The following is a 9,645-nucleotide window of genomic DNA, read 5'->3' as shown; positions in this document are numbered from 1 at the left end:
TCTTAACTACAGTTAAGGCTTTTATAATCTTTTTAAGACGAGGGTTTGCACAATTATATATATCTTCTCTAGTGTTCAAAAACTTTTTCTTTTTATCACTGAAATACTAAAAATGTATCTTCTTACTGTTGTACAGGAAAAAAATTAAGATGAAAATAACCGATATAAATCGGGCAGTCCAAGAACAAAAAATTATGTTTTCCACAATTCAGGAACAAAAAATGAACGTTCTCTAGATACAAATGGGTATTTGTGCAAAAGTTAAAGATTTAATAGGTCATTAAGACTTTATTAAACTGGTCTTTAAATCACCTCAACCTTTTTAATTATTGGCAGTGGTGACAGCTTGGTGAAAAAACCCTGCAGCTATATAGTTGCAGAAAAATGGATACATTTTGTACAGGTCTAGCCATGATGTTTTGCCCATTTCTAGGTGTTCTAGACTTATAGTCAAGTCCTGCAAATACATGCATAGCATATACCCATAGATACATACATGACATATGTTGTTATGTCATATGTGTATGCATATATCTCCTAAAGCTATAATCATAATTCAGAACCTTTGAATATTGAATATGTAGTCAAAAATAAAATCAACACTTAACTATTCATTTTTCTTGTTAAAAAAATCTTGAAGCTTTTTAATGGAAGATCATCAGTCTGATGCAGATAGTCTTGTGGAAGAAAAAGAAGAGCTCATGGTTCCACCTTGTGGTGGAAACCCAATATACAGAAAAGCCCATTTTCTGAAACCCATTTTTACTCCAGATCATCTTCATCTTCCTCCTTCACCTAGTGCTCTGTTAGCCTCAAGGCCCACTTTCAAGAATCTTGAAAACTGCACTTTACAGTCATACAAGGGTATCCCATCAGAGAAATGGAGTTTTTGGGTACAAAGTTTGAAGCTAAAATACCAAGAAATATGGAAGAAGGCTGGTATATATGATGCAATATTGGCCTCAACCTACAATGTTCCTAAAGACAACAAGTTAATCATTTGCCTTGCTGAGAGGTGGTGTGTTGATACAAACACCTTTGTCTTTCCATGGGGTGAGGTAACTATTACTTTAGAAGATGTTATACATTTGGGATGTTTTTCTGTACTAGGTGCCTTGTTTTCAAGTCCTTTAGATGATGAATGTAAAGGTATTGCAAATTGTTTGAAATCTCAATTTAAGAAAGTTAAGTTAGGTAATCATAACAACGTCAGTCCCTCTGCGTGGATGGATTATTTTATGAATAGTATTAATCTGTTTGAGCATGAAGCATTTCTTGCATTCTGGCTGTCTAAGTTTGTCCTTGTTCGCTCTAATATAGCTATTCAGGATTGTTATCGCAAGGCAAAATAATCGCGCTTGCCCCAGTTGTCCTTGCCTGCATTTATAGAGATATTAGGATGTTACATAACTCGATTGTTAAGTCAGTCGTAGTGGACTCTGGATTTGGTTTAAAGTTTAATACATGTCATTACGATTTAGTTCAAATGTGGGTTTGGGAGAGGTTCACAGAATTTAGGCCAGTTCCAAATTTCATAGGAAGTGGAGAGCCTAGATCAGCAAGGTGGAATGGAGTGACAAAGGTGAAGGTTAATGATGTAAGGACAGCGTTAGACTCCACTGGATTATCTTTCTTGTGGTGCCCTTATACTCTAGGTTCGAGCAATAACATATTTAGTACCTTGTACAAAGATATTGAACAGGGGGTTGTGGTTGAGTCTGATGCAGAAGAGTCGTATGCTCGATGCTTGAGGGCTTCTGAGTTAGTAGGATTAAAAATTACTGAACAGTATCTCCCTCACAGAGTAGCTATGCAATTTGGATTAGACCAAGATCTTCCTTCCGATGTTGTTCGATCCAGTGAGAGTCCTCAAATTGCTTGGAACAATTATAATAAGCCTACTAGAGGTTCAAAACTATATCTTCCACCTCGAGTTTTAGAGTCTGATGTCACCTCCCGATATGTGCTTTGGTGGAAGGGCCTAATGCCTATGAATGAGCAAATGGTGACCAATAGCGTCCAAATTGAAAAACATGTACCACTAGGTACTTACAATGAAACAAGAGATGCAATGCCATTAGCTACTACTGCTTCTCTTTTTTGTAATCTCGAGGAAACACCAGATATTTATGTTGCAGAGAATGATCTTACAAGTGTTCAACACACAAGTCAATTCAGAAACGCTGATAGCTCTGGAAAGATAAATGATCTTGATGATGGTCCAATACTGAATAGTTACAGTGATGTTGAAGAAGACGATCTGACGCTTGCACAACTTCTGAATTTATCTGGAAAGGGAAACAGTTTTGAAAAATCAAGAGATGCTGATAATGAGCAGGTACTGAACAATTTTAGTCCAAGCTTGTTGGCAATTTGCCATCAAGCCCCCAATGAAATAAACTACGCGAGTAAAGATGTGAAAAATTGTATGGAGATTGTATTATTGTTAGATAAATGTGAGAAGAGTAAGTCGTCTACCCAAGAACAAAATGAAACAAATAGAGGTGCCTTTGTGAGTGGGAATTTAAAGTTCACTAATGAACCTGTGGAAATGAGTGTTCACAGTACGCCTACTTCTAATAAGCGCAAGGAAAATAAATCTTCTACCGAAAGACAAACAAAACTACAAAAGGGTGCAGCTAGGATTCCAGAGGATAACATTAACAATATCGAAGAAGAAAGTCATGAGAAACTGTGTCAGAATTGCAACACCAGGGACTTAAGGATCGTATTTGGAGGCTGGAAACAGTTGTCGATATGATCAAAGCAACAATGTTCATTGGAACTACTAGAGGAAATCAAGAGAAATAAACTCGAGTAAAGCATGGCATATGTATGTTCCACTGAACTGGATTTCATTTTCTTCAGTTTTGGTATAATTCAGATATATATATCATTAAGACTACTAGTACTGTAATTGCTTGAAAGTGCAGAGAAAATTGCCCGTCTGTTCTACAAGCTTGAACTCATTTTGCAGCTTATCAAAAGTTATCCTACTATATATATGGGGCCATTTGGATCGTTATTTAAAATCGGATACATGAATGGGAATGATAGGTATGGGAATGGGGGTTAATGAGAAAGGGAATGACATGGTATCCCAAGGGGACAGTGGGGAATGATTTACCCATTCCCAATTATCAAATTATTAATACAAACACTAACACATGGGATTGAGATTCTGATTTCCGTTAAACGGACTCATTAACCATGAACAAAACGCCCAGTCTTCTCAGTTTCTAATTCTTGTGAAGATTTTTCTTTATAACTGTCAAACATGCTCCAGTCTTATAAGTTTGTTGTTGCTGTTGTGTGCTAGTCATAATATCCATGTTAAGCGTCTTGCTGCTACAGAATAACCGGTCTTAAATGTTTAGTGCAAACAGTAGCACCTTCGTTTGTTACTATTATTACATGCTATCAAGTACAAGTTACAAAAATAATCAGATCTTTAACTTGATGTCTGAGGATGGGAAGCAGTAATAGTATGCAGTTTTTTTTTGTCGGATTTAATATTGTTAAATATATGATCCTATTGGGGTCTTCTTCTAAAACCTTAAGGTTTTAGATGAGCTGGTTACTCAACATGGTATCAGAGTTTAGGCTGGCGGGAGAACTAAGGTTCGATTCCCAGCCACCCCCAACATTCTCACAATTTAATGTGGACACTAAAAGCAATTAATACCCCAAAGATGGGCGCCGGTGTTCCACTCTTCGACCCATAGATGGGCTTTCGAGTGAGGGGAGTGTTAAATATACAAGATCCTGGAAAAGCCATTCTTTAACACCTTAAGGTTTTAGAGTAACTGGTTCCTTTTCCTTGACATGGTATCAGAGCTCAAGCTGGCAGAGGACTCAGGTTCGATCCCTGCCACCCCCGACATTTCGCACAATTTATGAGGGACACGAAAGGCAAATTTATGCCCCAAAGATGGGCGCCCGTGATCGACTTTTCGACCCATAAATGGGCTTTCGAGTGAGGGGTAATACAAGATCCTGGAAGGCCATGCTTTAACACCTTTAGGTTTTAGAGTAACTGGTTCCTTGACAAATACTTCAAATTTTAAAAATAAAAAAATTCTTGGCAAAAAAAATTAAAAATAAAATTAAAAAGCGTTAAAAATCCCTTAGTTGAATGTACACCTAGATATGAAGTTGCAGGCAATTTTGGTATGCTTCCTTTAAAGGTTACATGGCGAGCTAAGGCATTTGAAAGGAAGCTTAGCTGTGATGGATGTGTTGTATAGACGACATATTAAGCAAACAAAGGGGTGGCAGGTATGTGGTAGTGAGGATGAAACAATTGTTCATTCGATTTTTGAATGTAAGCATGCTGGTGCGATCTGGAAAGCCAGCGAGTTTAAAGATGTTACCTCTTTTGCAGACATATTTCTATGGACAGCTGGAAAAATGAATAAGGAAAAACTTCAATTATTTGCATCACTAGCTTGGGTAAACTGGTTTTGTGGTAACAAGGAGGTGTTTGAGAATCAAAATATGGTGGTAGCATCAGGCTTTATGCAGTTAATGAGGGACTATAATCAGTACAAGGCAATGGTAAGTATGGTTAATCCCACTAGTGAATACAGGCTCTTAATTAATAGGGTCATGGACCTGAGATGGCAAAGGATGGTTACCTGAGATGGCCGAGGCAGCAGCTTCAGCCTGTTATGGACTTCTATTAGCATGGAGAATGGGTTTTGAACATGTAATTTTGGAGTCTGATGCGTTAATCGTGGTACATACAGTACAACAGAGGAGAGTAGATGCATCTATCTATATAATAAATCTTCATATAGTGCCATTCATCTTTTCTGTTTGTCTGTTGCATGTATTCATATATTCCAAAAGGATATAATTGGAAATCAACAAAATCTACACACTACAAAACTACATGTCTCCAACTCATTTGTACTGTTGCTGTTATACTTTTTTGAATTCAAATTAAAGTTGATTTCACATCTAAATACTAAATAGACAGATTCTTTTCTTGGGTCAATTCAAATTCATAAAAACTCCCTCACTCTCACTTCTTTTTCTCATTTTTATTTTATTTCGTTGAAACTACAACTATATTTCATAATGTTTTCCACTTTTTTTCTTGATCTTACTTGAGTGTATTGATAATTATTTCTTATATTGTTTGAGATGAATGTATGAATAACTTTGAAGATAGTCGGAGGAATGAAGTGATTTTTAAAATTGGAAAGGGAAAGATCTTCGTATGGTAATTGAGATATATAATCAGGTGATCTTCTTCCTATTATTGTGATTCATTTTTTAAATTTTGCACTCCAACTGTTTGATCTTAGTTCTAAAGGGTTTTACATTATTACTATGTTGTATATATGTGTAGTGAGTAGTGACAATATCTTAATAGTTGCAAATAGTTTTGCTATACATTATTTCAAGAATTGATGTGTCATTATTTTGCTGGTTGAATTTATGTGGGTATAGGTCTTTAGAAAAAATAATAGTATAAGCCGATCTATTACTTTGTAGTCGATTGAATAGTTGATTTGTTCCTTATAATTTACATACACACACTCAAATACACACGTACACACACTCGATCAAAGTTTAATCATTTCTACTTTGTATTTACAAGTCACACTTATATAAGGTTGTTAATATTACAACATTGTTGGTTGGTTTCTTTCATGTTACAGGACAAATTATCAATGGACAAATCATGTCACATGTGATTTGATGTTCTGCAGCTCTTAAATAATATTCACCTGATAATTAGCAAATAAAGGTATATGTACTTTTCTTTCAATGTTTGTATTTTGTTACGCAACTTTAGGGGCTTGATTTGTGTGGTATTAAAATTTAAGAAACATACTGTAAGTAATTTTTTTGGTCCAATCTTTAACCTATGATTGTTGCACTATGATTGTTGCACGAAGCCTGCCCGTAAAAATATTCTTCTTTTAGATTTTGAGGGAAAGCGTGTAGCTATCAAGTACTATTCAAATGACAAATGACTAGCCAACGAATAGTGCCAAAAAAGCTTTTCAAAACTCTATTTTGTCAAGACTCAAAAAATGTGCGGACAAAAGGTGTAATTTTGCTCTAAGCAATGATCTATTTTTGCTAGACCGATTACTTTTTTTAAACATTAATACTATTACCCTTATGTGAATTATGAATGTTACCATTATTTGATGTGTATCATAGTGCATAATTTTTTTGATTATTTGTACACGCTTTAGGCTTTAGGAGAGAAAATTTTTCATGATAGTCATTTTCCTAATTAAGTTTAAATAAGCTAGAGTGATCCTTTTTAAATCTTAAATATGATCACCAAGATTAAACAACTTTCACAATTTCAGTATAATAATAGAGGTACTCTGCTACTAATATATAGGGTTACTGTAACATACCGATATTTTATAATTATTTTTAGTTGGATTATTTGATTTAATTATTTATTAATGTCAATGTGTTGTAATTAAATTAGTTTGTGTAAGTTTATTTTTATATTTATAATCAGAATATTGTTTTAAGAGTATTAGTTTTAAAAAAATAGTAAGGCTTTATTAAAAAAGAGTGAGGGTTTTAATAAAAAAAAAGAAAGGAGGAAGAAAGAGTTAAGGTTTGAAAAAAAACAACAGAGAGAACAAAAAGATATTACTTACGTTTTATGAAAAGAGGAGAAGAGAGAAAGAGATGGAGAGAAGAGGAGAGAGTAAAATAGATAGAAAAGGAGGAAAAGAGAAGGCAAGACAAGGAGAAATAGATGAACAACAAAGTCAAATCGGAGATTATGGATTTGGAGTTTAAGGGATTAGGGTTCTTGTGATTGGGGTTCTGAATTTATTTATTGTCATTCTCGGTCACTAAGATCTCGAGGTACGAATATATTTCTTGTACTCTTTATTTTCGTATTCGAATTCGTGTGTACGGATATTTTCATTATACTATCATTCTTGTTGTACTTCATCGGATTCGTGTACCTCGATTCTAGTAATCTGAATTCTTATACATTTCAAATTTAATTCTCTGTTTATTGAATTGTTGTGATTCTATACTCGTTGGAAAGGTCATTTGATTATCTTCGTTTTTCGTTCTTTGCATTTTCTGAAATTCTGCTTGTAAATATGTCAAAATCTGTTGTTTGTGTAATCAATTGTTGAAATTTCTGTTTGTGCAGCCTAACTTCGTAAATTCATTATAAATTGAATATTTATTCAAATATTATGAGCAATACCATTCTGGAAAGCTCTTTTCGATATCTACAATTTGCGTTTACATTCTGCTGCTAAATTCTGTGATTTTGATGTCTTAAACATCAAAATACAATGGTAATCAGGGGCTGATTCTGTTCTGCAGTCCGCATTTATTTATTTTTTTTAATTCGTTACTTGTTCGTTTTTGACGAGCCTTGCCATTCTGGAAAGGTCTCGGAATTTCCTACGACTTTCGTGTTTCATACTTTTTCAGTTGACTTCATGTTTATGCAGTAATTTGACATTCTTTGAAACTGATCAGATTTGAGCTTATCAATAATTAGTGGTTTGTTATGTTATTTTATTTCTTGATGTTGGGTTATAGTGTTCTGAGGTTATTTGATAAATTTATATATGATTTTGGAGATGTAAGATATTTGAGTGTGTGATCTTTGAGTTATTTATGTTATTTGTATGACTTGGGAGTTTGTAAGACATCCGTCGCGAGTGGATAATCTCGTGCTTGGCACCTCTTATGCGGTGTACTTAAATTGTATGGGCGTGTCGCCGAAGTTATGGGACACGTATAGTCATGGCTAGTATGTGTATGATTTGGCCTTCTAGGTAGCACGTGCTTATTGTCGTGCAAGCCCCTGTAAAATATTGGGTAGCATTTGCTTTGTGCTGTGCAAACCCCTGTAAGTTTTGATGACTACATATTTCATGATTACCGAAAATGTAGGACATCCTGTAAGTGTAAGATTATCTCCCATGTTCGTATGTAAGCTATTTTATGTATTATTTTGTAAGTGTGAGAATATGTGTAATAGTATGTGTAAGGGTATGATTTCATTTTATCATATTCTTTCGATTATAATATTAGTGTGATTATATTATGCGTGAGTGGTAAGATTAATTTGTTTAAAGTCAGTTGCTTTGATTTGTGAGTTGAGTATCCATTTTTTTTATATTGTCTCATTCACTATTATTATTGTGCTTCATTCAGATATTCAGTTGTGTTAGTTTCGTCATCTTTTAATCTTTGCTCAATTATGCTTTATTTTATATTCGTATATGAGCCTTTCGCTCACTGCCGATCCTTTGTTTTTCTTATTTTTCTCCGGTAGGTATATTCTCTCTTTTAGGTGGGTTGTTTAAGGGGAAGAGTGCGAGTTCCAAAATTTTGAGGAGTTTTGTATTTTCTTAAAATTTTTTTAGAGTTTGTTGGTTTGGTTGTAATTTGGTTGTATTTTATTTCAAGAATTGAAAGTTTTATCGGATTTTAATGGAGTTTGGATTTAAATAAGTATTATCTTGAGAAATTTTATTAGTTGGGTTGTTAAAGTTATAATTGTGATAATCTACTTCTTGAGCATTTGCATAATTACCTGTGTGAATATGAACATGCAAACAATATATAAATTTGCTAATCATTTATAGATTTCTTTGTTAACTCTATACATGTTTGGTTTGCATCGGAGATAGCAATGTTTGAAAATAATATTGTTGTGTACAAGTTCGCTCAAGACTTTCGCTTCTTTGTTACCGGAGGTGAAGACGATAATGAGCTAATCTTGGCCACTGTTCTTCAAGAATTTTTTAATGTTCCTGGCCTTTTACTTGGGTACTTTGAGATAAAAAAAAAATTATGTTTCTTAGTTTTAGGCTTTTATATGGTCGTGATACATTTTGCTATCTAATTCTAAATCTTTGGATTTTAGGGACAATTTCAAAATTTGGATCTCATTCTTCTGCGTATGGATGAGATTGTTGAAGGCAGATATGTTTGGAAACTTTAAAACTGAAACTACTGATTCCTGAAATTGCAACTAGAATTAACTTGGTTAAGCATGAAGGCATTGGCTGCTATAATACCTAGCTGATACAAATTGGATGGTTGATGACAAGACTGAGATTAGTATAAATTCCAGATTACCTATTTCCTAATAAGATAATTTGGATATTGTTTTAAGTTCACCTTCTCATTATTTCAACAATTTAATATATTCTTTCATCCATGGACAATCTTCATACAGTCAATTTCTAGGAGTTTTTTAAGAATTGTTCAAAATATATGGTCATATAACAAGTATATTAGGCACTTTGGTAAAGACCGTAATTTTGCATCAGAGTTTTTCTAATGTTGATGTGTGAAATTTATTGTAATTTATTTTTATCAATACAACTTTTCTCTAGTGTCAGTTTATTGCTAGGCACTGTATTCAGTCTTGAAAATCAGCATTGTGAGCACTTTAGGCGGGGAAGAAGCAAAGAATCAGTTGGTGAGGATATTAAAACAACATTAGTGTAAAAGTGAAAATGATCTCAAAGGAGTCAAGGAAGGGTTACGAGGTAATGAGAAGAATTCATGCAGAGGGGGTTCAGTTTTTAAAGGAGGAGTCCTATCTTCAATTATAGTCGGACACCAATGAATTACTTAAAATTCACTTAGGGAAATCACAATATTATTTAT

At 34.0% G+C, this 9,645-nt stretch overlaps 1 long non-coding RNA gene across 3 annotated transcripts; it reads left to right on the top strand.

Annotated features, from left to right (window-relative positions):
• The first annotated feature begins 384 nt into the window (after positions 1-384).
• On the top strand, positions 385-9,319 carry LOC141676791 (uncharacterized). Of its 3 annotated transcripts, none has more exons than XR_012557141.1 (3): positions 385-1,058; positions 5,670-5,758; positions 8,300-9,319. It is a non-coding gene; the product is annotated as an uncharacterized LOC141676791 (long non-coding RNA). The 3 variants fall into 3 exon arrangements; XR_012557142.1 differs by lacking the exon at positions 385-1,058 and adding an exon at positions 4,949-5,248 and having other exon boundaries at positions 8,894-9,319; XR_012557143.1 differs by lacking the exon at positions 385-1,058 and adding an exon at positions 4,949-5,248.
• The last annotated feature ends 326 nt before the right edge of the window (positions 9,320-9,645 follow it).

This window comes from Apium graveolens, chromosome 8 (genome assembly GCF_009905375.1).
Source record: "Apium graveolens cultivar Ventura chromosome 8, ASM990537v1, whole genome shotgun sequence".
Taxonomy (NCBI): domain Eukaryota; kingdom Viridiplantae; phylum Streptophyta; class Magnoliopsida; order Apiales; family Apiaceae; genus Apium; species Apium graveolens.
The sequence above is the reverse complement of the archived record's forward strand: the minus strand, read 5'-3'. Positions and strand labels throughout refer to the sequence as shown.